Genomic DNA, 26,142 nt, shown 5'->3' on the forward strand with positions numbered 1-26,142 from the left:
ACCTTGCTCCAGAGAGCTTTTTGAGGGAAGAGGAGACATCTTTAATTTCTTCTTTTTTTCTGAGACAGAGTTAAGCTCTTGTCACCCAGACCCGAGTGCAGTGGTGCGATCTTGGTTCACCGCAACCTCTGCCTGCTGGGTTCAAGCAATTCTCCTGCCTCAGCCTCTCAAGTAGCTGGGATTACAGGCGCCCACCACCATGCCCAGCTAATTTTTGTATTTTTAGTAGAGATGGAGTTTCACCATGTTGGCCAGGCGGGTCTGGAACTCCTGACCCCAAATGATCCGCCTGCCTCGGCCTCCCAAAGTGCTGAGATTATAGGCGTGAGCTACCACTCCCGGCTGCCATCTTTAATTTGTTATTGGACTGCTGTGATGTTTCTCATTTCTCTCTCTTCTAAGCATTCGGTCTGCTCCCTTCCCCCACTTTTCCTCCAACAGTCCCCTGAGTAGGATTTATGGAAAATATGTTTGGTTGTCTAAGTTAGAATTTTATGAGTATTCCCAAGAAATCAGGAGTTATGTGTCTATTTTGGAAGCACAATTTTAAAAACTACAGCATTCACTTAACACTTTCACTGAAAGTATAGCTTCAAAAAGTGATATTTGCACTCTTAAAACATTTAGATGAGTGAATTAGACATAAAGGAACAATTCACATCCCAGAGCTCTGTAATGTCCTCAAAAAGGTGCTTTATATGTCATAGACATCATTCTCAAATGTCACCGAGTCTTTCCTCGGTCTGAAGGTTGCATTTCCCTGGTGTCTCTTCCGTGCCATCTTGCTTTCAGGAAAAGGAGCATACTCGGGTTCCGGTCAGAGCCCTCCTCCTAACCTCCATTTCTGGCTTTGATCTCATTCTCTACAGCTGTAAAAGTAATAAATTGAATGATCCTATGAACAGAGAGCTCCTATAGCTCTGAGTTTTCATGGTTCCAAGAGCACAAATGAAATAACAGCATAACCTAAATTTTATAGGAACGTGACACTCACTTGACTGCGTCTAGCCTGTGTGTGTGTTTTAGTATTCTGGGAAGACAAGAATTGCAGTGAATGTGCTTCCAAGCAACGATAAACAATAAAACTGGGCGCAATACGGCTGACCGTCTCTATGGCAACCTCTGTTGACCCTGTGTATGCACATTTTAGTCATTCTGGTGAATCACATTTTAAAATATAAATGATCTTATGTTGATGATCATGATTTTGTGACCATCAATTATTTGTGGCTGTGATAATTCTGCTATTGTTTCTGCTCCGGAATCAGAAAAGCTGTGGAGGAGGCTGGGGGAGGACACACCAGGAGAGAGATGACTCATTTTAACCTTTTCTGGAACAAACAAGTGATTACTTCAGAAAAAGATGACTTCAGTATGTACTTCCTCCCACCACCCCCATGAGCTGTTCATGGTGATGTAGACATGCCTGTCTGCGTTGACCCTGTCATTTAAGCACTGCCATCAGGCTGGGGCTTCTGTTCTTTTGTTTTTGAGACAGGGTCTCACTCTGTCACGCAGGCTGGAGGACAGGGGCACAATCACAGCTCACTGCAGCCTTCATCTCCCAGGCTTAAAGGATCCTCCCACCTCAGCCTCCTGAGTAGCTGCTACTACAAGCATGCACCACCTTGCCCAGCCAATTTTTAAATTTTTTGTAGAGATATGGTCTCATTACTTTGCGCGGGCTGGTCTTGAACCCCTGGGTTCAAACAATCTTCCACCTCCACTTCCCAAAGTGCTGGGGTTACAGGCTTGAGCCGCTGTGCCCGGCCAGCTTCTGTTTTTTTTATTTCTTTCCTTCTTTCTTTTTTTTTTTTTTTTTTTTTTGAGACAGAGTCTCTATTGCCAGGGCTGGAATACAGTGGTGCAGTCTCGGCTAACTACAACCTCTGCCTCCTGGGTTCAAGGAATTCTCCTGCCTCAGCCTCCCGAGTAGCTGGGACTACAGGTGCCCTGCCACCATGCCAGGATAATTTTGTTTTTTGTTTTTGTTTTGGGTTTTTTTTTTTTTTTTTTTTTTTTGAGATAGAGTCTTGCTCTGTCACCCAGGCTGGAGTACAGTGGCACAATCTTGGCTCACTGCAACCTCGCCTCTCAGGTTCAAGAGATTCTTCTGCCTCAACCTCTCGAGTAGCTGGGAATACAGGAACCTGCCATCATGCCAGGCTAATTTTTGTATTTTTAGTAAAGACAGGGTTTCATCATGTTGGCTAGGCTGGTCTTGAACTCCTGACCTCAGGTGATCCGCCCACCTTGGCCTCCCAAAGTGCTGTGATTACAGGCATGAGCCACTGCACCCAGCCAATTTTTGTATTTTTAATAGAGACAGGGTTTCACCACATTGGCCAGGCTAGTCTCAAACTCTTGACTACAGGTGATCCACCCCTCTCAGCCTCCCAACGTGCTGGGATTATAGATGTGAGCCACCACACCCAGCTCAGCTTCTTTATTTAAATGAGTCTGGAGGAAATTTTTTGGTGAGACACTGGGTTGTACTATTGCTCGTTGGGGACAACTCTTTGAGGGCCTCAATTGCTAATATCTCACGATGGGAGTTTAAGAACTGCTAAGAAGCATCTTCATCAGCCCCATTAAACCAGATGGCCACGCAAAGTCTAACATGACAAATCTGAGGCTTCCTGGGGTCACAACTAGGACAGTGAATTATAGATTCAGACCCTGGCTGGGTGTCGTGGCTCACAAATGTAATACTAATGACTTGGGAGGCCAAGGTGGGAGGTTTGCTTGAGGCCAGAAGTTCAAGACCAGCCTGGGCAACATAGTGAGACCCTGTCTCTACAAAAAATTAAAAAACTAGCCAGGCATGGTTACATGCACCTGTAGTTCCAGCTACTTGGGAGGCTAAGGTGGGAGAATTATTGCCTGAGCCCAAGAAGTTGAGGCTGCAGTAGGCCAAGTTTGCACCACTGCACTCCAGCCTGGGTGACAGAGCTGTCTCCATGGCCTGGCACTGGTTTTCATCCTGGTATTAGAAATGCATCAGTGCTCCCTGGGGAAGGGGCCAGTTTCACCAGCTCCTGCCCCATGAGCTGTGAAAATGCACATTCTAAGAAGGAGCCAGGCAGGGCCCGAGTCCCTCTGTGACCCATGGGCCGTGATAAAGGTGTTGGAACAATCGTGCCAATATGGCCACATGAAGCACGATTGTTCTCTCCTTGCGCATTGCAGGGGCTGGAGGTTGAAGTTGTGACCTGTGCTGTTGTCCCAGGAGCCGGGGCTTTCTCAGAAGCCCTTTTCTTGTGATGCCCAAACAACCACGCAGAAAATGCTAATTGGTTACCCTCCAAAACAACAGTGAAAAATGATTCTTCAGGCTTCAATAGCCCCATCACAGCTTTCATCTCACCAAGAAACCCTAGGCCAAGCTTGTGCAACCCTCGGCCTGCGGGCCGTATGCGACCCAGGACGGCTTTGAATGTGGCCCAACACTTTCTTAAAATAAAACATTATGAGATGTTTTGTGTTTTTTTTGTTGTTGTTGGTTTTTTTGTTTTTTTTTTTTTTTTTTAGCTCATCAGCTATCATTAGTATTAGTGTATTTTATGTGTGGCCCAAAACAATTCTTCTTCTTCCGATGTGGCCCAGAGAAGCCCAAGGATTGGACACCCTGCCTGGGCTTTTCCGATTTAGCCCTCTCACATTTTCCAGAGCAGGACAGTCCCTCACACCAGTCTCAAAGGCCAGCAGGGCTTTTCCTCACAGACTGAGAGCTATGGTTGCTAAAGTGTTCAGAAGTGATGATAACATAATCAAGACTCTTCCTTAGGGCCTGAGGGTTCCAGCAAACATCTCTGCTATCTGTCTGCCTGCTTTTTCTGTCACTTCTGAAATTCTGGTATCATGCCCATGGTCAAAGCAACTAACTTCTGCGGCTACTAGAACTTTCTTCCTGCTTTTCTCACTCTGCACTTCCTGCTGCTGTCGATGAAACTCAGCTTCTTATTCCCAGGCACTCTCAGAGTGAGGATCCATAGGAGGCTTTGATTCTCAGGACAGATAACGCCGTCTTTCCTCTGGTTCTGACCTATTTTTCTGTGTCCTTGTTACTGTGGTCATACCCAGAGAAGTAACATTTTGTCTGGAATTTGTAAAAGTCTCTACCTTTCCCCACAAACGGATTTCAGCACAGTGGCTATTTTAATAGATACCGTGTAGCACGTACCACACGTTCCCTTCCTGAGTCCTTGAAAGTAATTTTCAGCTTTTGATCAGCTATATTGTTCTTCCTAGCTACATTTTTGGGAAGTCCAGCAGAATAACTTGCTACTCTTTTAAAGGTCCTAATGATAAAATGAAACAAAACACCCCCTTTTTATCATCACCCACAAAGCCCTAATGCGTGCAACAAAGATTGTGAAACGTCCAGGGAACAGTTTGTGAGACAGAAAGGATGGCTTTGTTGATTAGCAAAAAGCTAGAAGTTAGACACCGGCAACACAACAGGATTGGGACCCGCTTTCTTCAAGTGAAACAACGTTGGAATTATTTTCAATTTTAGTGTTAAATGGTTTTTTTGTTTGTTTGTTTCCAAATTATTTGAAAAGTTACTAATCCAAGCGTGGTATGAGTGGTATCATTTTGGTAATTAGATTAATGCACTACCAGATCCTAGAATTTCCCACTTTACCAAATAAAAGAATGTTCTGTGGAATTCTCCTAGACCAAGACAGGCTTTTCCTCTGAGCAATAGTGATAAAGTTGTCTAAATTTTTAAAAAAAGATGGCATTTTTAAAAAAAGTAATAATGTTATAATCAAGAGGTGGTGTTGCTATGTTGCCTAGGCTGGTCTTGAACTCCTGGTCTCAAGTGATCTGCCAGCCTTGGCCTCCCAAAGTGCTGGGATTACAGGCATGAGCCACCGTGCCTGATGGTGGCATTTTGTCTTCTTCAAGGAAAAAGTTAAAAGATGAGTTGGATGACATTGTGAACAGCATAGTGAGACCCGTCCCTTAAAAAAAAAAAAAAAAAAAAATTAGCCACACGTGGTGGTGTACCCCTGTAGTCCCAGCTACTCAGGAGACTGAGATGGGAGGATCATCTGAGTCTGGGAGGCCAAGGCTACAGTGAGCTGAGATTGCATTGCTGCACTCAAGCCTGGGTGACAGAGTGAGACCCTGTCTCAAAAACAAAACAAAACACTGCCTATTTTATTTATTTATTTATTTATTTATTTATTTATTTAGTAGAGATTGAGGGGCGGTCTCACTATGCTGTCGAGGCTGATCTCAAATTCCTGATGTCAAGTGATTCTCCCGCCTTGGCCTCCTAAAATGCTGGGATTACAGGGGTCTTTAAATGCTGGGGATTGGCATCTTTAAAATGAACACACTGTTTTAGTTTAAGAGACTAAAGAGGTGCATGTGTATGGAATAAATGAGCCTGGACTGAATCTTGTCTTTTGAAAAAGTTATAAAAGATGTATGGGACAACTGGGGAAAATTAAATATGGACTGGATATTAAGTGATATTAGGGAATTATTGCTAATTGTCTTAGATGTGTAAACGTAACGTGATAATGTAAGAGAATGTACTTACTTTTAGGAGAGGCGTGCTGAAGAATTTAGAATTGAAGGGGATTGTTGTCTGCAACTTACTTTCAAATGGTTGGAGGCCGAGCACAGTGGCTCATGCCTGTAATCCCAGCACTTTGGGAGGCCCAGGCAGCGAATCACCTGAGGTCAGGACTTAGAGACCAGCCTGGCCAACATGGCGAAACCCTATCTCTACTAAAAATACAAAAAATTAGCCGGGCATGGTGGTGGGCACCTATAATCCCAGCTACTCAGGAGACTGAGGCAGGAGAACCACTTGAACCTGGGAGGCAGAGGTTGCAGCAAGCTGAGATTGCGCCATTGCACTCCAGCCTGGGCAATAAGAGCAAGACTCAGTCTCAAAAAATAAAAATAAAAATAAAAATAAAAATAAAAATAAAATAAATAAATACAACCTTGCAGGAAAAAGTACAGAAAAGACTGTAAGTCATATACAGACACGACTGAAATTAAATTATATAAACATTTCCTTGTATCTGTACAGAGGCAGTTTCATGTAGTAATTAAGATTCTGGAGCTGGCTGGGCGCGGTGGCTCACGCCTGTAATCCCAGCACTCTGGGAGGCCGAGGCGGGTGGATCACGAGGTCAGGAGATCGAGACCATACTGGCTAACATGGTGAAACTCCGTCTCTACCAAAAATACAAAAAATTAGCCGGGCGTGGTGGCGGGTGCCTGTAGTCCCAGCTACTTGGGAGGCTGAGGCAGGAGGATGGCGTGAACCCGGGAGGCGGAGATTGCAGTGAGCCGAGATCGCGCCACTGCACTCCAGCCTGGGCGACAGAACGAGACTCCGTCTCAAAAAAAAAAAAAAAAAAAAAAAAAGATTCTGGAGCCAGACTGCCAGGGTTCAAAGTCAAGCTCTGTCATAACTGGCCGACTGTGTGGCCTTGGGCACGTTATTTTTCTTTGCTGGACTTCACATGACCCCAGTGCTCAGTCTGGAAAATTTTGCCTGATGACATTTTAATAATTATTAAATCTAGATGGTGGACATATGAACATTTATTGTACTAGTCTCTGTACAAAACCTTTTTTTTTTTTTTTTTTTTTTTGAGATGGAGTCTTGCTCTGTCACCCAGGCTGGAGTGCAGAGGCGCTATCTGGGCTCACTGCAAGCTCCACCTCCCAGGTTCACGCCATTCTCCTGCCTCAGCTTCCCGAGTAGCTGGGACTATAGGTGCCCGCCACCATGCCCGGCTAATTTTTTTTTTTTTTGTATTTTTAGTAGAGACGGGGTTTCACCGTGTTAGCCAGAATGGTCTTGATCTCCTGACCTCATGATCCACCCACCTCAGCCTCCCAGAGTGCTGGGATTACAGGCGTGAGCCACTGTGCCCAGCCACATACAAAACCTTAAGTAAGCTGGGCGTGGTGGCTCACGCCTGTAATCCCAACACTTTGGGAGGCCAAGGTGTGTGGATAACTTGAGGCCAGGAGTTCAAGATCAGCCTGACCAACATGGTGAAACCCCCATCTCTACTAAAGATATAAAAATTAGCCAGGTGTGGTTGCAGGGTCCTGTTATCCCAGCTACTCCGGAGGCAGGAAATTGCTTGAACCCGGGAGGCAGAGGTTGCAGTGAGCTGAGATTGCGCCACTGCACTCTGGCCTGGGCGAAAGAGTGAAACTACCTCTCAGAAAAAAAAAAAAAAGTGTGCAGATAACCTTGGTTGGTGTTTTAAAATATATTACTTTAAAACAATCCCAAACTTACAGAAAAGTCACAGGTATAGTACACATAACTTTTCTCTCTGAACCACTTAAAGTTAAGGTGCTTAGTCACATACTTTGGTTGAAAAAAAAATTAAGTTGTTAACCTGATGCCTGATCATCCCTGAATGCTTTAATGTGTATTTCCTACAAATAAGAACGTTGGCCAGGCGCAGTGGCTCATGCCTGTAATCCCAGCACTTTGGTAGGCGGAGGCAGGTGGGTCACCTGAGGTTAGGAGTTCAAGACCAGCCTGACCAAACATGGTGAAATCCCATCTCTATTAAAAATACAAAAATTAGCCAGGTGTGGTGGCGGGCGCCTACAGTCCCAGATACTCAGGGGGCTGAGGCAGGATAATCACTTGAACCTGGGAGGCAGAAGTTGTAGTGAGCCAAGATCATGCCACTGCACTCCAGGGTGGGTGATAGAGGGAGACTCTGTCTCAAAAAAAAAAAAAAAAAAAAAAAAAGAACATTCTCTCATATAACCAAAATATAGCCATCAAAATGTAATATGTTTTTACCATCTAATCCTCAAACCCCATTTAAGTTTTCTCACTTGTCTCAATAAGGTCCTTTCTAGTCAGGCATGGTGGCTCACGTCTGTAATTCTAGCACTTTAGGAGGTTGAGGTGGGCAGATTGCTTGAGCCCAGGACTTCCAGACCAGCTCGGGCAACATAGGGAGATCCTGTCTCCACAAAAAATACAAAAACCATCTAAGCCTGTTGGTTCGAGCCTGCAGTCACAGCTACTCAGGAAGCTGAGGTGGGAGGATCCTTTGAACTCAGGAGGTCAAGGCTGCAGTGAGCTGTGATTGCGCCACTGCACTCCAGCCTGGGCAACCGAGGGAGAACCTGTCTCAAAAAAAAAAAAAAAAAAAAAAAAAAAGGAAGAAGTCTGGGCCCGGTGGCTCATGTCTGTAATCCCAGCAGTTTGGGAGGCTGAAGCTGGTGGATCACCTGAGGTCAGGGGTTCAAGACCAGCCTAGGCAAAATGGTGAAACCCCGTCTCTACTAAAAATACAAAAATTAGCTGGGTGTGGTGGTGCACTCCTGTAATCCCAGCTACTAGGGAGACTGAGGCATGCGAATCACCTGAACCCAGGAGGCGGAGGCTGCAGAGAGCCGAGATTGTGCCGCTGCACTTCCAGTCTGGGCAACAGACTGAGACTGTCTCAAAAAAAAAAAAAAAAAAAGAGAAATTCTTGACTTTCATGACCTTGATACTTTTGAAGGTTAGAAGCCTGTTATTTTGTAGGCTGTCCCTCAGTTTGGGTTTGTCTGATGTTTCCTTGTGGCTAGGTCAGGTTCTGCATCTTTTTTTTTTTTTTTTTTTTTGCATTCCACAAGTATTTACTGATCTTGCTGCATGCCAGGCCCTGGGCTGGGGACACTGCCAAGAATGAAGCATGGTCCCTGCCACCAGAAGGTCCTCTTCACTCACACACACACTGAGGACTACTGCTCCATCACCCTTTCAGAAGCAGCTGAATGGGGCTATGTAAGAACTCATGGATGAGAGCAGAGGGTGACCACCAAAAGGTCACTGAACTCCCCCGAGAAAACTGTTGAGTTGCACACATGTCCAGTTTTCCAGGTCCAAGACATACAACAGTACTGCTTTATAATAGCCACCAGAGGTGAAGCCAGGAAGAACCAGAGGGAAACAGGGTTTTCTCACATGAAGGGAGAGCAGCCTGCATCACTTAATGGTTGACCTGAGTTAATGGAGGACCTAGGCCTCTTAAAAGGCACCAATGAGAATGCTTACTTGGACACACTCCCCACCACGGTTGATCTCTCATCATGCTGAGCATGTCTCTTGGAAACGGGCAACTGGGAAAAAGGATAGGGATGAGCTTTGGGCTATGTCAGATGGCAGACAGGTCCCAGCTCTTATTCTCAGGCCCTGGCTTTGCTAGAGACACCTGCCCAGGCCCTATGGGCACACCCATTTGGACATATATTCAGGAGCCAGCTCAGAAACTGAGAGACTCAGGCTGCCCAAATCTTCAGCTTTGTTTGCTTCCTAGGCAGGCAGCAGAAGAGTTTAGACAGGAAATTTTCTTTTTATGGCATAACACAAAGGGAAAGAAAGTCACTAGGGGACACACAGGAAGAAATAAGGTTTCTGTTTCTTCCTCAAGTATCCCAAGTGCCATGGCAGCAATGGCCTTCCGGGTCCATACATGGAGCACATTCTAGTAGGTCAGCCCAGCCCAACTGCACTGAGGTGAAGGAGCAGGCAGAAGACAGGAGTGTGCATGTTGGCAGGAGGGGCAGAGGGCACTCAGGGATTCTTAGTGTTTTTGGGTGGAAGGAAGAATTGAGTTGCAGGCAGGTGAAGACAGAGCGCCCCCCTGCCAGGAGCTCATGCTGAAGCAACACAGTAAGCCCCGGAGAATCTTGAATCTGTGAATGTTGCCCAGACAGAACAGGCATGCAGGCAACACTTGGAATGCACAGGAAACACACTTCGGCCTCTGGTGGCCCAAACCAAGTCGTAGTGGGCACAGAAAGGCCAACATCTTGGCTAGGAGCCACCATTCAAGTGTAGGAGAGCAAGTTCAGGTCATAACAGCCATCTACAGAAAAGTGGCCGATCCTCGCAGAGGTGTGACTGGCCCGGATCATCTCTATCAGTGCCCACATCTGCTGCACCTCAGAGGATACCCTGCTGGGGTCTGGGAAACCCTCGTGGAGGGGTGCAGGTTGCTCACAGGGCACTGGGTGGGAGAGCCACTTGGGAAAGATCATGGAGGGGCTCTTTGGTCCCTGCTGATAGATCTGCAGCTCCTCCACTGTGAAAGACAGCCACAGTGGTTATGGCTGCCGCAGAATCAGGTGTAGCTCCGATACTCTGGCCATGTCACACAGTATCTGTTGCTTGAACAGCGACACATACTCCTGGCTCCTTCCTCACTGTGTGGGTCGGGCATCAGACAGTAGTCCCACAGGCAGGTCACCCACTTGGCCGGTGTGTGTGCTGAGGTGTGCTGACAGACACGGATGCTCAAAAAAGCTGTGTAGTAATTCTTTTTTTTTTTTTTTTTTTTTTTTGACATGGAGTTTCATTCTTTTTGCCCAGGCTGGAGTACAATGGTGCGATCTCGGCTCACTGCAACCTCCACCTCCCGGCTTCAAGCGATTCTCCTGCCTCAGCCTCCCAAGTAGCTGGGATTACAGGCATGCGCCACCACCCCAGCTAATTTTGTCTTTTTAGTAGAGATGGGGTTTCTCCATGTTGGTCAGGCTGGTCTTGAACTCCCAACAGGTGATCCACCCGCCTCAGTCTCCCAAACTGCTGAGATTACAGGCGTGAGCCACCATGCCCGGCCGTTGTGTAATAATTCTTAAACATGATCTCCTCGAACGGAGTGACCCAGGGGAAGGTGACGTCAATGACCAGCACACCAGGCCGGCCTTGGGAGGTCCATATGTCGCCCACCTGCAGGGCTACAGTGCCTTTCACATGGCAAGGCACCAAAACGAGGGACATGGTGCTAGCAGCCGCGATTAAGTGCAATTGCTGCTCCAGACCTCCGACCACCAGCCCTTCCTGCCATCCTCAGGTTCTCATCTTGGATAGGAAGATCACAGAGGTGATGCTGTGTCCTTCTCATTTCAGCCTGTGAGGTGGCACATGATTTGAATACTGATTCACTTTGATTCCTTCGTTAAGATGGTATTTGCCATGTTTCTCTACTTTAAAGTTATTATTTTCCTATTTCAGTTCGGAGTGGGGAGGTACTTTGAGGCTATGTCAATATCCCATTCCTCATCAAACTTTCCATTTATTCATTAATTTATTTATGGCAGTATGGACTCATGGTTTTCTAATTTATTCAATAGGTTATATAATTCATTCCTTTCATTATTTATTTTGATTCCTTTTTCTTTTTCTTTTTCTTTTTTTTTTTGAGACGGAGTTTCGCTCTTGTTGCCCAGGCTGGAGTGCAATGGCACGATCTCGGCTCACCGCAACCTCTGCCTCCTGGTTTCAAGCAATTCTCCTGCCTCAGCCTACTGAGTAGCTGGGATTACAGGCATGCGCCACCATGTCTGGCTAATTTTGTATTTTTAGTAGAGACGGGGTTTCTCCATGTTGGTCAGGCTGGTCTCAAACTCCTGACCTCAGGTGATTCGCCCACCTCGGCCTCCCAAAGTGCTGGGATTACAGGTGTGAGCTACCATGCTCGGCCTATTTTAATTTTTAACTTTTTGTTTTAAAGTAAGTATAGATTCACATGCAGTGGTAACAAAAATTATAAGGGAGGACCCATGCACTCCACTCAATTCCCCAAATGGTAACATCCGGCATAACTATAGTACCATGTCAAAACCAGGATATTAACGTTGGTGCAATCCAGAGTGTATTCAGATTTCACCAGTTTTGTGTGCACTTATTTGTGTGACTTTAATTCCATTCAGTTATTTCACATGTAACCACTACCACATTCAAGGCAGAGAAGGCTTCCGTCCCCACAAAGCTCACTTGTGCTATCCCTTTATAAACGGAACAGACACCTACCTTTCCACCACCCTGATCCCTCGCAGCATCTAATCTCTATTTTCTTATTTCAGGGTTATTGTATAAGAGAAATCATATAATACGCAATGTTTTCAGATTGGCTTTTTCACCCAGCATAATCCCGTGGAAATCCATCCAAATCGTTGCATGTATCAAGGGTTTGCTCCTTTGTATTGCTGAGCACTGTTCCATAGTATGCACATATCACAGAGATAAACATTCATCCCTAATTTTGAAAAGGCATTTGGGCTGTTTCACTTTGTGGCTATTACAAATAAAGCTGCTATGAACATTCATGTACAGGGTTGTATTTTTTCTGATCCTCCCACCTCAGCCTCTAGAGTAGCTGGGACCACAAGCGCAGAACGCCTCGCCTTGTCCCACCCCAAGCCGCCCCGCCTCGCCTTGCCTCGCCTCATTCTTTTTTTAGGTGGAGTCTTGCTCTGTCGCCCAGGCTGGAGTGCAGTGGTGCGATCTCAGCTCACTGCAACCTCTCCCGGGTTCAAGTGATTCTCCTGCCTCAGCCTCCCAAGTAGCTGGGATTACACGCACCCACCACCACGCCTAGCTATTTTTGTATTTTAGTAGAGACGGGGTTTCACCATGTTGGCCAGGCTAGTCTTGAACTCCTGACCTCAGGTGATCCACCTGCCTCGGCCTCCCAAAGTGCTGGGATTACAGGCATGAGCCACTGCACCCGGCCTTTTTTTTTTTTTTTTAATAGAGACAGAGTCTCGCCATATTGCCCAGGCTGGTCTTGTACTCCTAGGACAAAGCGATCCTCCTGCCTCCCAAATTGCTGGGATTATAAGTGTGAGCCGGCGCACGTGGCCCATAGAATATATTTTCTCTTTTTTTTTTCTTTTTTTGAAACGGAGTCTCGCTCTGTTGCCTAGGCTGGAGTGCAGTGGCATGATCTCGGTTCACTGCAGCCTCCGCCTCCCAGCTTCAAGTGATTCTCCCACCTCAGCCTCCTGAGTAGCTGGGATTACAGGCACCTGCCACTGTGCCCGGATAATTTTTGTGTTTTTAGGAAAGATGGGGTTTCACCATGTTGGCCAGGCAGGTCTTGAACTCCTGGCCTTGTGATCCACCCACCTCGATCTCCCAAAGTGCTGGGATTATAGGCGTGAGCCATCATGCCTGGCCAACAAAGCCATCCTTTCTGTCTCACAAACTGTTCCCTGGCCATTTAACAATCTTTGCTGCACGCATTAGGGCTTTGTGGGTGATGATATAAAGGGGATGTTTTGTTTCATTTTATCATTAGAACCTTTAAAAGAGTAGCAAGTTATTCTGCTGGACTTCCCAAAAATGTAGCTGGGAAAAACAATATAACCAATCAAAAGCTGAAAAGTACTTTCAAGGACTCAGGAAGGGAATGTGTGGTAGGTGCTGCACAGTATCTGTTAAAATAGCCACTGTGCTGAAATCCCTTTGTAGGGAAAGGTGGAGGTTTTTGCAAATGCAAGACAAAATGTTACTTCTCTGGGTATGACCACAGTAACAAGGACACAGAAAAATAGGTCAGAACCAGAGGAAAGATGGGGTTATCTGTCCTGAGAATCAAAGCCTCCTATGGATCCTCACTCTGAGAGTGCCTGGCAATAAGAAGCTGAGTTTCATCGACAGCAGCAGGAAACGCAGAGTGAGAAAAGCAGGAAGAAGGCAGGGCACAGTTGCTCACGCCTGTAATCCCAGCATTTTGGGAGGCCGAGGCAGGCAGATCACCCGAGGTCAGGTGTTCGAGACCAGCCTGGCCAACATGGTAAAACCCCGTCTCTACTAAAAATACAAAACATTAGCCAGGGATGGTGGCACGTGCCTGTAGTCCCAACTACTTGGGAGACTGAGGCAGGAGAATCGCTTGAACCCGGGAGGCGAAGGTTGCAGCGAGCAGAGATCCACGCCATTGCACTCCAGTCTGGGCGACAGAGCAAGACACCGTCTCAAAAAAAAAAGGAAGAAGAAAGTTCTAGTAGCCACAGAAGTTAGTTGCTTTGACCATGGGCATGATACTAGAATTTCAAAAGTGACAGAAAAAGCAGGCAGACAGATGGCAGAGGTGTTTGCTGGAACCCTCAAGCCCTGCACTCCAGCCTGGGTGACAGAGTGAGATTACGTCTCAAAAAAAAAAAAAAAAGAATGGCTTTGTTGATTAGCAAAAAGCTGGAACGTGGACACCAGCAACACAACAGGATTGGGACCTTCTTTTTTTTTTTTGAGATGGAGTCTTGCTCTGTCATCCAGACTGGAATGCCGTGGCGTGATCTCAGCTCACTGCAACCTCCACCTCCTGGGTTCAAAGGATTCTCTTGCCTCAGCCTCCCGAGTAGCTGGGATTACAGGCGTGTGCCACATCGCCTGGCTAATTTTTGTATTTTTAGTAGACACGAGGTTTCACCATGCTGGCCAGGCTGGTCTCGAACACCTGAGCTCGGGTGATCCACCTGCCCCGACCTCCCAAAGTGCTGGGATTACAGGTGGGAGCCACTGTGGTGGTCATAAATAACTTTTATTTTGAGACAGGCTCTCCATCTCCTAGGCTGGAGTGTAGTAACGTGATCATGGCTCACTGCAGCCTCAACCTCCTGGGCTCAAGCAATTCTCCTGCCTCAGCCTCTCGAGTAGGGACTACAGGTGCACCCCACCATGCCTGGCTGATTTTTGTATTTTTTGTCGAGACGGGGTTTCACCATGTTGGCCAGGCTGGTCTCGAACTCCTGGGCTCGAGCCATCCTCTTGCCTTGGCCTCCCAAAGTGCTAGGATTACAGGTGTGAGCCACTGCCCCTGGCTGGATTGCTTCATTTTAAACACTATAAAATAAATATCTCACCCTCCCCGGTAAATACACATATCTCCCCCCTACTCCGTTTTTAACACTACAGGGCAACATTCTGAATTGAAATGTTCCATAATACTCGTTTTTGTTACTCATCTGTAATAGTGTAGACACTGGCCAGGCGCGGTGGCTCACGTCTGTAATCCAGCACTTTGGGAGGCCAGGGCAGGCGGATCACCTGAGGTCAAGAGTTCGAGACCAGCCTGACCAACATGGAGAAACCCTGTCTCTACTAAAATACAAAATTAGCTGGGCGTGGTGGCGCATGCCTGTAATCCCAGCTACTCAGAAGGCTGAGGCATACCTCAGAATTGCTTGAACCCAGGAGGCAGAAGTTGCGGTGGAGATCGTGCCATTGCACTCCAGCCTGGGCAACAAGAGCAAAATTCCGTCGCAAAAAAAAAAAAAGAAAAAAGAAAAAAAAGAAAAGAAAAGTGTAGACACTAGATTGTAGTTGTAGAATTACATCATAGTGGAAATATGTTCAGGCTGAGTTCTTCCTTTGGCATGTTTGCATTGTGTGAACACTGGAATGAATCAATCTCTGTTACCATTACCATATGTTTTTCTCAACCCGTATGGTTTTCTCAGTACATAGCATCGTGTAAGCTACTCTAACACTGAGTTCAGAGAACTGGTTTGAGTTCCAGCTTGCTAACCAGGTGGTGCTCAAAACACAGCCATGGCCACAAAAGCCCATTCTCTGAAGTTGGTGTGTGATGTATAAATTCATAGCCTAATTCTCCTTTTGACTTCTCCTCAATACACTGTTTCATAAAGATGGTAGCTGCCCACCCTTTTGTGGTTCATAAGTATGGTGGTTCGGTTTTCACGCTCATGTGTGAGACGTGCCTCTCTCCAACCTTGTTACAGCACAGGCACATTACCCATCTGACATGAGGGAAAAAAAGGTTATGGTTCTAAATGTCATTTTTGGAAAAGAAAAAGAAATCCGGCCAGGAGCGATGGCCCACGCCTGTAATTCCAGCACTTTGGGAGGCCAAGGTGGGCGGATCACTTGAGGTCAGGAGTTTGAGACCAACCTGGTCAACATGGCGAAATCCTGTCTCTACAAAAACAAAAACCAAAAATTAGCCATGCATGGTGGCGGGCACCTGTAGTCCCAGTTACTCGGAACGCTGAAGTGGGAGGATCGCTTGAGCCTGGGAGGTGGAGATTGCTGTGGGCCGAGATCGTGCCACTGCACTCCAGCCTGAGTGACAGAGTGGAACCCTGTCTCAAAAAACAAAACAAAACAAAACAAAACAGAAAAGAAAAGAAATCCAAAGACTGTGATACTTTCTTCATAATTCCCAAGTTTTAACATGGAGGGTATATATTAAAATATATTTGTATTTCATATTATATATGTTATACATGACACACACATAAAACACATGCACATGACAAGAGACAAGCCAGGGTAGCATAGACTTCAGTACTTCAAATACAACCATCACTTTTGCCATATCCATGTACCAAATGAACATTACTTACTTGTTTCTTTAAATTGGTGCACATTTTATTTATTATTTATTTTTTATTATTTGTTTTTTTGAGATGGAGTCTCATTCTGTCGTCCAGGCTGGAGTGCAGTGGCATGATCTTGGCTCACTGCAACCTCTGCCTCCTGGGTTCAAGCGATTCTCCTGCCTCAGCCTCCTGAGTAGCTGGGACTACAGGTGCGTGCCATTACGCCCGGCTAATTTTTTGTATTTTTAGTAGAGATGGGGTTTCACCACATTAGCCAGGATGATCTCAATCTCCTGACCTCGTGATCCGCCCGCCTCGGTCTCCCAAAGTGCTGGAATTACAAGTGTGAGCCACTGCGTCTGGCCTATTTATTTTTGAGACAGGGTCTTACTCTGTCGCCTAGGCTGGAGTGCAGTGGCGTGATCTCGGCTTACTGCAACCTCCACCTCCCAGGTTCAAGTGATTCTCCTGCCTCAGTCCCCTGAGTAGCTGGATTACAGGCGCCCACCACTGCGCCCAGCTAACTTTTGTATTTTTAGTAGAGACAGGGTTTCACCATGTTGGCCAGGCTGGTCTCGAACTCCTGACCTCAGGTGATCCACTGGCCTCGGCCTCTCAGAGTGCTGGGATTACAGGTGTGAGCCATCACTCCTGGCCCACATTTTAAAGCATAAGTAAAACTGCATTTATTTATCTCTGATGGAACTGATGGGCACAGCAGGAGACACATGGTACCTTCCCCAGTTTCTTTCAGCCTCCATGGTGTATATCTTTTTTTTTTTTTTTTTTTTTTTAAGAGGCAGGAGCCAAGCAAGGTAGCTTACACCTGTAATTCCAACATTTTGGGATCCTGAGACAGGAGGATGACTTGAGGCCCGGAGTTTGAGGCCAGCCTGCACAACTTAGTGAGTCCCCTGTCTCTACAAGGAAGGTATGGTGGCTCTCACCTGCAGTCTCAGCTACTTGGGAGGCTGAGGTGGGAGGATCACTTGAGCCCAGGAGTTCAAGCCTGCAGTGAGCTATGATTGCATCACTGCACTCCAGCCCGGACCAGAGATTGAGACCTTGTCTCTTAAAAAGAGACAGAGAGTCTCACTGTCATCCAGGCTGGAGTGCAGTGGTGCAATCATAGCTCACTGAAGCCTGAAACTCCTGGGCTCAAGGGATCCTCCTGGCTCAGCCTCCTGGGTAGCTGGGATTACAGGCATGAGCCACCATGCCTGGCCTAGTACATCTTTTGACAACAGAAGAGCAGAATTCAGGCCCAGAGCTTCTACCAAACAGTAGTATTCAGCTGAAATTCAGTAACTTTTGTTTTTGTAGTACTGACCCCAGTGTAGAAAGGAAAAAAACAAACAAAAACAAACAAACAAAAAACAAAACCAATAACTTGGAAAAACGTTTTGTGATCACACAAACATTCTCTTTTAAGGACATAAATTATGAAATAAAGTTAATTTTCTTTAAAAAGATATAAGTTAACATGTTAAACATCAACATGTTGCTATCACTTTAATTTAATCAAAGTGATTCATTTATTGTAAGGATATTTTCTAACAGCTACATTGCAACTCAGAAAAGAAATAAAAAAGCCAGGTAGAGAAGGCAGATCTTTCTAGTATTTTGCTTCTTATTCGAATATTGAGACTATGTTTGTTATGTAACTCACTATAAGTAGTGCAAAAAGTGTGATTAATGTGTATAATCAAAAACTGCAAATAAAATAAACTTTTGGTTATCTTACTAATATCCCTCTACAAACCCAGATAGACATCTGAATATGCAACATGCAAGGGTGGGGTGATGGCCTCAGAACAGAGATCAGGAGTGAGAGGGTGGCCAGCCATAGAGGCGAAATCATTACAAACACTGACACAGTGGCGCGCAGGCAAGTGATGCCCTTCACGTGTGAGTACCGAGAGAAAGACTATCACTTGCACACTAGTATTGCACCCCCGAAACTACCAGTGCTATAGACTAGCATTTGCCACATTCCCAGAGCACCCCAGATAGTCACATTTTTAGGGCATATGTTTTCTTTTTGTTGTTGTTGTTGTTGTTGTTTTTTTGTTTGTTTTGAGACAGTCTGGCTCTGTCGCCCAGGCTGGAGTGCAGTGGTGTGATCTCGGCTCACTGCAACCTCCACTTCCCAGGTTCAAGCGATTCTCCTGCCTCCGCCTCCCGAGTAGCTGGGACTACAGGCACGCACCAGCATGTAGGGCATACACTTTCTATAAGAGTGAAAAATTTCATCTGTTGGTCTGCTTCAAGATTTTGCTTAATGCAACAATATGTTTTAACTTTTCTTTCTTCCCTTCCCTTCCCTTTTCTTTCCTTCCTTCCTTCCTCCCTCCTTCCTTTCTCCATTCCTTCCTTCCTTCCTTCCTCCTTCCTTTCTCCCTTCCTTCCTTCTTCCTTTCTCCCTTCCCTTCCCTCCCCTCCCCTCCCTCTCTGTCTCTTTCTTTCTTTTTGAGACAGAGGCTTGCTCTGTTGCCCAGGCTGGAGTGCAGTGATGTGATCTCGGCTCACTGCAGCCTCAACCTCCCTGGCTTAAGTGATCCTCCCAGCTCAGCCTCCCAAGTTGCTAAGACCACAGGCACGTGCCACCACACCTAGCTAATTTTTTTTTTTTTTTGTACTTTTTGTAGAGACAGGCTTTCACTATATTGTCCAGGCTGGTCTTGAACTCCTGGCCTCAAGCGATCTGCCCACCTCGGTCTCCCAAAGTGTTGAGATTACAGGCTGTTTTAACTTTTCAAAGGGGAAGAGAATTGCAAACTAAAGACTAAAAGCAATTTTTTTGTTGTAGGTGTACGTGTTTGCTCACAGCCCCTTACACAGCTTGTGTAAGGAGACCAATTTTTGGTGGAAGAAAGGGAAACTGTCAGTCTCAACTGCACAAGTGAGATATTGGATAAGTTACTTTACAGTTTGGTGTTTCCGTTTCCTGACCTGTATGACAGACACAAGACTATGGACCCATTTGGTTTAGTTTGGTTTTGGGCTTAACTAAACTCCAAATACCCTTTTTACTGTGAAATGTTTGTGATCTGCATTCTTAGGTTACACTGATGCAGTAATTTCTTTGCCTTGCAGTTTTTTTCTAGTAAAAGTACAGTTATGGTTTCTTGTCTTCCTTTTTAGAATATCTTAACTAACGCCCCACATCCAAGCTCCCAGTGGGTTTCCAGTCCTAATATGGTGCAGGGTTCCATGGTGCTCACGGGTATTGAAGTATTAGGGCAATGTGACCCAGGAAGCTGCTGCGGGAAATTGTAAGGTAAGGTGACATTAGAAAGATATTTCATCAAAATGCCGAAGTGTGCGAGAGCATATCCTCCCTCGCATTTCTGCACATTTGTGTCAAGTGGTCAAGCAGTTCCTAAGCAACGGTGCGGAGGCGGTTGCTAGGCTGGCTTGTCACGTGTCCGCGGATTCAGCCGCTAAAGAAATGGTGAGCCCAACTGCATTCAGACAGTTTATTGCTTAAAGAGACAGTAAGACCATCATGGTGTCAGCTCCAACATCCTTAGTCCCACAGGATGACACTAAACCAGAGGGGCCAGGTGACATTGAAGGGCCAACTCAAAAACGACCACAAGCAGTTTTGTAATAGACTTACACAGAAGCCTGCAGCTGGAAATTAAGTCTGGGCAAGGTAGAAAGTCCGATACCACACCAGAGCCAGGGAAGCCAATGAGAAACTGCCTCACGGTGGCTCCTCACCAGGCTGCTTGTCTTGCCCAGTTCCAGGAAAAAAATCACAGGACGTTCTGCCAAGACTCAAGTCAGACTTCAGGTAAGCCTTTGCCTTCGCCGACATGGAGATGTGCAAGGTCTCCATGGCATCATGGCAGAGCTGGTCCCTACAACTGCACTGCCTGGCCTTTTGTGTAACCAGCTAAGAATTTGTTTTCAAGAAGCACAGGCCAGGTCAGGTGCGGTGGCTCACACCCGTAATCCCAGCACTTTGAGAGGCCGAGGTGGGTAGATCACCTGAGCTCAGCAGTTCGAGACCAGCCTGGCCAACATGGTGAAACTCCATCTCTACTGAAAATACAAAAAATTAGCCAGGTATGGTGGCGGACGCCTGTAATCCCAGCTACTTGGGAGGCTGAGGCAGGAGAATTGCTTAAACCCGGGAGGCAGAAGTTGCAGTGAGCCGAGATCACGCCACAGCACTCCAGCCTGGGCAACAAGAACAAAACTCCGTCTCAAAACACACACACACACACACACACACACATGCACACACACCAAAAATACAAAAATCAGCAGGCATGGTGGCGCACACCTGTAGTCCCAGCTACTCGGGTGGCTGAGGCAGGAGAATCACTTGAACCCAGGAAGTGGAGGTTGCAGTGAACCGAGATGGTACGACTGCACTCCAGCCTGGACGACAGAGCAAGACTCTGTCTAAAAAAAAAAAGCACAGGCCACCCTATCAGATGCCCCAATTAATTGTACTGTGACAGTGGCATGGATGAAATCCTTTCTATTGGTGTTAAGTGACATCAGATGAGAATAACTGTGGCTATGATCAAGTAGAATGATCAGACCCACCTGGAGAACAGACCACAGTCAGGCTCCTGGTCAAAGCCAAGCCAGCTAAGTCGGTCATTAATCCAGGTGCAGCAAGAGGTGTTGGCAACTGCACACAGCCAGCCCTGGCCACCAGCAGGAAATCCAGGGCAATATGACTGCTCCTCACCATTCATGTTGGAGAGCTTAGTCTGGTCTGTGTGCGCAAGCAAGTGTAGGCCTGATGTCCATGTAAGAAGAGGTCCCCTATTGGGGCATGAACTGTAGCTAGAGTTTAAGACCCTGGTTTTTTTTTTGTTTTTTTTTTTTTGAGGGTGGGGGCGGGTGGGGGGGTGGAGTCTCACTCTGTCGCCCAGGCTGGAGTGCAGTGGTGCAATCTCGGCTCACTGCAGCCTCTGTCTCCTGGGTTCCAGTGATTCTCCTGCCTCCGCCTCCCAAATAGCTGCAATTACAGGCACCCACCACCAGGCCCAGCTAATTTTTTTTTTTTTTTTTGAGACGGAGTTTTGCTCTTGTTGCCCAGGCTGGGGTGCAGTGGTGCAATCTCGGCTCACTGCAACCTCCGCCTCCCGGGTTCAAGTGATTCTCCTGCCTCAGACTCCCGAGTAGCTAGGATTTCAGGCATCCGCCACCATGCCCAGCTAATGTTTTATATTTTTAGTACAGACGGGGTTTCACCATGTTGATCAGGCTGGTCGAGAACTCTTGACCTCAGGTGATCATCCATGCACCTCGGCCTCCCAAAGTGCTGGGATTACAGGCATGAGCCACTGCGCCCAGCCCATTTTTGTATTTTTAGTAGAGATGGGGTTTTGCCATGTTGGCCAGGCTGGTCTTGAACTCGTCACCTCAAGTGATCTACCCTTCTTGGCCTCCCAAAGTGCTGGGATTACAGGCATGAGCCACCTTGCCAGGGCTTTTTTTTTTTTTTTTTTTTTTGAGACAGGGTCTTGGTCTGTCACCCAGGCTGGAGTGCAGTGGTATGATAGCTCACTGCAGCCTCTGTAAGAATTAAAGAAAGAGGAGAGAAACACGAAGGGTGGCTTGACAGTCAACAGATTTATTTTAAACCTGGGAGGGACTTCTGACCCTTCTGAGTTACGTCAGAAACCGCACTCTCTTACAGACTAAGAATTTTTAAGGATTTAGGGTGGGAGAGTTTATCAGAGGCTTGGACTGCTTCTGTGTCTCTTTGTTGTGTGTATCTGGGAGGGAGAGTTTTGTGTCTGTTCACATACATCTTTCTGCAGTTGCAGGCATCCCGAGTCTGCCTTTAGCTTCCCTATCTTAGTGCACCTGAAGAGAAAGGAATGTGCTTATTAAGGCCCACTGTTTCACTGGGGCCCCTTGTATGAAGGTGAAGTTTGGCAGTTACCCAAGAGACTTTCTCCCTGCCTTCCTCTGTGCCTGAGCTGTCTTATCTGTGTTTTACTGTCTGTTCTTTTCTGGCTGCTTGTAGTTAGAAGAGAAGTGATTTCCTTGAAATGCATGAGGCTAGAAAGGGAGCTGGAAATGAAAATGGTGGTATTTGTCCAAGATGACAGTGCTCCTGCTCTGTCATGGCAGACCCTATAGTTATAAAAGGATGAGGGGGCGACGTTTTCTTTCTGGCTACTTCCTGCTGAGGTGGGGCGGAGAGTTTCTTGGTCTCGGATTGACTGCAGGAGTAACACCATCTGTAAATGTTTTTGGGTGGTTGCAAAATGGCCATGATTCTGTCAGTTAAAAATTTTTGAAAAAGGTTAATTAGGCAGAATAAAAACATTAGTCCTAGGCATATTACTAGGAGAGGACCCAGGAATGGGATGACTCATGCTATGATTTTGTTTTTAAACCAAGAATTTATTTGGTTGTTTTGGTATTCCCTTAGCTTTTTAGCCCTTCTTTTTAGTTTTTCAGCAGCATTTCTTACTAGGCCTGATTGGTTGAGATAGAAACAACATTTCTTACCCAATGAGAGGCAGAGGCCCCCTTTTTCAGCCGTTATAAGATTTAGTCCCCATCTGTTTTGGAGGACTACTCCAGCCAAGGAGTCTAGTTGGTCATGGACTCTTATAAAACTTCGGGCTATATCTTCTAAAGAGCCCTGTAGTTTTGTTGAAAGAGCCTTAAAGTATGTTAAGGAGGTGGCTAATCCGCTTGCTCCCAGTCCAAGTCCAGAGGTTATACCTAAGGCGGCCGTTAAAGGAATGACATGGATGGCCCATCTTTTTCTAACGTATTGGACGGATGGGATGGGCAAAGGCTGATTAGGAGGAACTAGTCTGATGGAGGGAAATAGATAAACTAGGGTACAGGTTCCAGTCCAATTGGTGGGGAGACAAAGATAGGCCACACAAAAAGAACAAGACTTTGCTGTAAACGCAGGCAGAAATATGGAAAGAGAACAACTGAATTAAAGATGGGATGTTTTTTGTTTGTTTGTTTGTTTGTTTTGTTTTTTCCTGTGGTTCATTACTCCAGACTGACAAAGAGGAGACCAGGGAGGCGCCTCCTATAGTAGAGATATAGGAAGAGTTACTTTTTCCACATTTAATGCGGTCGGATGTTGCGCCATTAATATTGAGCCATGGAAAAAGCTGAGCATTAGGGACAGCACAGGTTAGGCCAGAGGCATTGGTTAAGGGAGAGGCCGTGAAACGAGCCGCTTGCAGAAATGTTCCCATTTGCTTCAAGTGACACTTGGTAGTTAATCTGATTAGTTGGTGGTCAGAGAGGCGTTTAACAACGATAGTGCGGTTGCATTGGTTAAGTGTTAATGACCCTACAGGGATATTTCCCTTAGAGGCTGAAAAGTAAAGTGAGGCTTGTTGAAAAAGGGGAGTGTGTTTAGTTATAGGCCCTTCAATGGGAGGGCCTTGGGGCTTAAGGCGTTGTAGGGAGTTGTAATAGGTTTGAAATAATTTGTTAGCCTGATTGGCCCTGGAAGTGGGATAATCACCGATTAGGGTGTCAACTTTTTTAAAAAGGGAAACTCCTTTTTGGAGTTTATAAATTAGGGTTATATTTCCAGTTAAAAGGTCATGAAGGGGTGCAGGAAGGGCTGAGTAAGCTGAGGAAGACAGTGATAAACACATCCAGCATTTCAAAGCAAGGGAAGAGTTAGCTGGCAGTGAGAGGGATTGTGTAAGGTTTACAGAGTGTTTGAGCTTGAGGGCAGTGAGGAGTGGTTGTACTGGTGAGACTGATGTACTTAGGGAATTTATATTAAAAGAAGCAAGCAAAAAGAGAAAAAGGTTATTTGGGTAGGAGTAAAGTCCTGGAAAGTTCCTTGAAGCCATAGGTCCCATAAAATAGTAAGGAGCTGATCAGGATATGCAATGGGAGCTTCGTAAGGGTACCACTGAAGGTCTGTAGCAAGGCAGATTAGGAAGCAATGAAAGTTTGGAAGAGAAAGAGACATAAGCGGCTTATGTAGAGTTTTCCTTTTTTTCCTCTGGGATTCGGGTGAGGCAAAGGGAAGTGGGTCCTGTGGAGACACAAGGAAAGGCTGAAGGAGTTTTAGATTCAGTTGTTTGAGCATGTGGTGAAGGGAAGTTTATTGTTTTTTTTTCTTTTCTTTTCTTTTCTTTTCTTTTTTTTTTTTTTTGAGAGAAGTATAATGAATCCAGTTAGGGAGTCCCTGGAGTTTTGCTGCCATAGGTGTGGTAAGGATGATCTGGTAAGGTCCCTTCCATTTAGACGTAAGGGGGGGATTTGGGGGTAGGACTGGGATTTTTTATGAGAACCCAGTCTTCTGGCTGTAGGAAGGGATTAGAGGAGTTGGCAGCGGGTTGTGGCAGGTATTTGTCAGCATATTCCCAAATGAAATGGTGGATGGTATGCAGAAGAGGGCAAGCGAGAGGGGTTGGTAGAGGTGGTGCTTGACCCTGAGGTGGAACAAAAAGGGTGAGTGGTTTCCCATACATGAGTTTAAAGGGGCTGAGCATTAAGGGTTTACATAGGAGCACCTGAATTTTTAGAAGGGCCAAAGGTAAAAGTGTGACCCAGTCTTTATGTGTTTGGAGCGAGTACCTGGTGAGGTGTTTTTTGAATGCCATTCATTTTTTCAGCCTTTCCTGAAGATTGAGGTCTATAGGGGATGTGTAGCTTCCAGGTGATATGTAGAGCTTGTGCAAGTGTTTGAGTAATTTGAGAAATGAATTCAGGACCATTGTCAGATTGAAAAGAACAAGGCACCCAGAACCTGGGTTTGATTTCTGTTATTAATTTGGAGGTGACAGTAGAAGTTCGTTTGTTGGTTGTGAGAAAAGCCTCGACCCCTTCCGAAAAGGTATCGACCAGAACTAAAAGAAATTTAACCTTGTTTACTGGGGGCATATGGGTAAAATTAATTTGCCAATCCTGTCCTAGAAGGTGTCCCTTGGCCAGATGGGATGGGAAAGAAGGGGGTTTAGTGTTGGAGTGGGGTGAAGCTTTCTGGCAAATAGAGCATTGATGGGAAATGACTTTTAACTGTTCCTTTATATCTGGGGCTATGTGTATATGGGAACTTAAGAAATGTTGTAGAGGGGAATGGCTAGTGTGGAAGAGGTTGTGAATGTCCCATAAAAGAGCTGTTTTTTCAGGGTCAGGTAGGACTAATTTGTTTTTTATGAACCAGTATGGGGGTTTGAATTGTGCCCCCACTGTGATTAGTTGTTGTGTTTGGTGTTTTGCATAAAAGGAGGGGATATGTTGTATGAGGGGAAACAGGTATTGGGGAATTGGATGATTGGTTGAGGCTTGTTTTGCCCAACAGTCAGCTTTACAGTTTCCTAAAGAAATGTGGCTGTTATTTGATTGATGTCCTTTGCAATGGATAACTGCAAACTTTTCTGGGAGTAAAGCTGCCTTTAGCAAATGATGGATTGGTTTTTCACGAATTATCGGAGTTTCTTTAGCCATGAGATAGCTCTACTCGCTCTAAATTTGGGCATTGGAATGGATGATGTTATAGGCATATTTAGAATCGGTGTATGTATTAATTCGTATGCTCTTTGCTAGGGTTAATTCCTTTATTAGGGCAATTAATTCTGCTTGCTGGGATGATGTGCCCAAAGGCAAAGGGGCAGCCTTTATGATGCTTCAGGATGGGAAAGAGTGGGTATTATTATGATATTCCTCAATGATGGCATATCCTGCTTGAAGGGAAGGGTTTTTTGATGCGCTGCCATCTATAAACCAATCTGGGGCTCCCTTTATGTGAGTGGAAGTAAGGTGGTGAAACATGGCGAGCGAACTTTCAATTAGATTAGAGCATGAGTGTTGGTCGGGGTCCAAAGTTGGTGTTGAAGGTAAAAGAGTGGTGGGATTGGGGGTGGGGAAGCATTTATGAAGAGAGATAGAGGGTTGAAGGGGAATTGAATGTAGGGCTTGCAAGTGAGAGGATGAAATTGAGGTGAGCACCTTATGACTGAACATATCTTGTAGACTGTGAGAAGAAGATACCTGAAGGGGTTCGTAGAACGTCAGTTTTTGTGC

At 45.9% G+C, this 26,142-nt stretch overlaps 1 non-coding gene and 1 pseudogene across 1 annotated transcript; one reads left to right on the forward strand and one right to left on the reverse strand.

Annotated features, from left to right (window-relative positions):
- Positions 1-9,837: 9,837 nt before the first annotated feature.
- LOC100462572 (nicolin-1-like) lies at positions 9,838-10,789 on the reverse strand (annotated as a pseudogene).
- Positions 10,790-15,457: 4,668 nt separating this feature from the next.
- Positions 15,458-15,561, forward strand: LOC112131193 (small nucleolar RNA U13). Its single transcript, XR_002913327.1, has one exon. It is a non-coding gene; the product is annotated as a small nucleolar RNA U13 (small nucleolar RNA).
- Positions 15,562-26,142: the final 10,581 nt, after the last annotated feature.

The sequence above is a fragment of the Pongo abelii genome, chromosome X (genome assembly GCF_028885655.2).
Source record: "Pongo abelii isolate AG06213 chromosome X, NHGRI_mPonAbe1-v2.0_pri, whole genome shotgun sequence".
Classification (NCBI taxonomy): domain Eukaryota; kingdom Metazoa; phylum Chordata; class Mammalia; order Primates; family Hominidae; genus Pongo; species Pongo abelii.